Source organism: Melopsittacus undulatus, chromosome 1 (genome assembly GCF_012275295.1).
Source record: "Melopsittacus undulatus isolate bMelUnd1 chromosome 1, bMelUnd1.mat.Z, whole genome shotgun sequence".
Taxonomy (NCBI): domain Eukaryota; kingdom Metazoa; phylum Chordata; class Aves; order Psittaciformes; family Psittaculidae; genus Melopsittacus; species Melopsittacus undulatus.
The window spans coordinates 33,037,880-33,039,660 of NC_047527.1; positions in this window are offsets into that span (position 1 = coordinate 33,037,880).

The following is a 1,781-nucleotide window of genomic DNA, read 5'->3' on the forward strand; positions in this document are numbered from 1 at the left end:
GGTCCCTCCTCCGGGCTCTCCAGCCCACCCCCGGGCCGGTCTAGCCCGCCCCGCATTCCACGGACCCCCCGCCCCGCCGCGGACCCTCCTCCCGCCGCTCGTCAGGACCGCCCCGCTCCGCCCCGCCGCCGGGGACGGGTCCCGCGGCCTCGTGGAACGGGGAGGGCTGGAGCTCCGAGCCGCCCGGGGAGGGAGGGCCGGCGGCGGGGACTACGTGTCCCAGAGTGCGCGGCGCCCAGCGCGCCTCCGGGCGCAGCGCCATCTTGAGGCAGAGGAGGGCGCGTGGTGACGGCCCGGGGTGCCCGCGGAGTGCGCTGGCTGGAGCAGCGGTGTGCTGTGGCACGGGGTTCGGCAGGACTGATCCCACGGCCTGCTGCCGCCCGCCGGAGAGCACTGCCACGTTCTTCCTGCCTGCGCGGTCTGCTTCCCTGCGCAACCAGCCACTCTCAGAAAAGCTGCTGGTACTTTGTATTCGTGAACGCTGCCTCTCAGGCTTAGCAGGAATCCGGGTTCTAAAGTTCTGGGAGAAAGCGCAGAAAGCCTTTTCCTTTGGTGAATGTTGTAGATGTTTAATGTACATTTGTAGCCTTTGATAGCGTTTCTAATGAGATCAAGCAATGCAAGCTTCTTAGCATAAAGCAATGTTGTTTGACAAAAATCAGCATTGACACAGCTGCAACTCAAATCTCAGTAACATTTTTCAGTGCGACGTTTACATGCCACGAACAGGCAACAGATAAAACCAGCAACACACAGCTCAGTGTCTGCTATCTCCAGCCTAGTGCCATACACTTTTTTTTTTTTTTTACACTGGATAATTATTTTCGGCTCCAAGTTCCACTAATTTCTCCTCTTTCTGTGCCTAGGTAATGGTGTGCCTGGGCCGGAACCTTGGTGGGTGATTTTAAGAGCAGAGGAAGGTGTTCACATGATCAGGCCTAAAACGTCCAGTCCACAGCCCTCAAAATGAAACATCGCTGTGGTGCGAGGTTGAACCTCCTCCTGAACCGTCCCCCATTCCCTATCTACACAATTAGCATATTTGCATGGTGTATTGTTTTACCTGGAGCACTGCGTCCAGCTCTGGAGCCCCCAGCGCAAGAAGGACATGGACCTCTTAGAACAAGTCGAGGGGAGGCCATAAAGATGCTCAGAGAGCTGGAGCACCTCTGCTATGAACACAGGCTGAGAGAGCTGAGCTTGTTCAGCCTGGAGAACCGAAGGCTTTGGGAAACCTTAGAGCAGCTTCCAGTGCTTAAAGGGGGGCTGCAGAAAATCTAGAGAGGGACTTTTTACAAGCGCATGTAGTGATTGGACAAGGGGGAATGGGGGAATTTACATTAGATATTAGAAAGAAATTCTTCCCTGTGAGGGTGGTGAGACACACTGGCACAGATTGCCCAGAGAAGCTGTGACTGCCCCATCCCTGGCAGTGTTCAAGGCCAGGTTGGATAGGCCTTTGCCCAATCTGATCTAGTGGAAGTTGTCCCTGCCTTGGGGTTGGAATTAGATGATCGTGAAGGTCCCTTCCAACCCAAACCAGTCCGTGACTCTATTTCAGCCAGGATGGTAAAGCCCATCCTATAGGCTTTCAGCCCAGGTTCTTAGGGTGGAATAGGAGACAGGAGACACCCAGCAGCCGCAGCACTACAAGTTTTCACAGCCTCCTGAGGGGAAGGTTATACTGGACGGTGGAGCAGCTCCCGCCGTCCCGAAATACCGACAGTCCCAGTCCCGCCGGGCGCCACCAGGCGCTCTTACCTCAAGTGGTCGACAAGCAA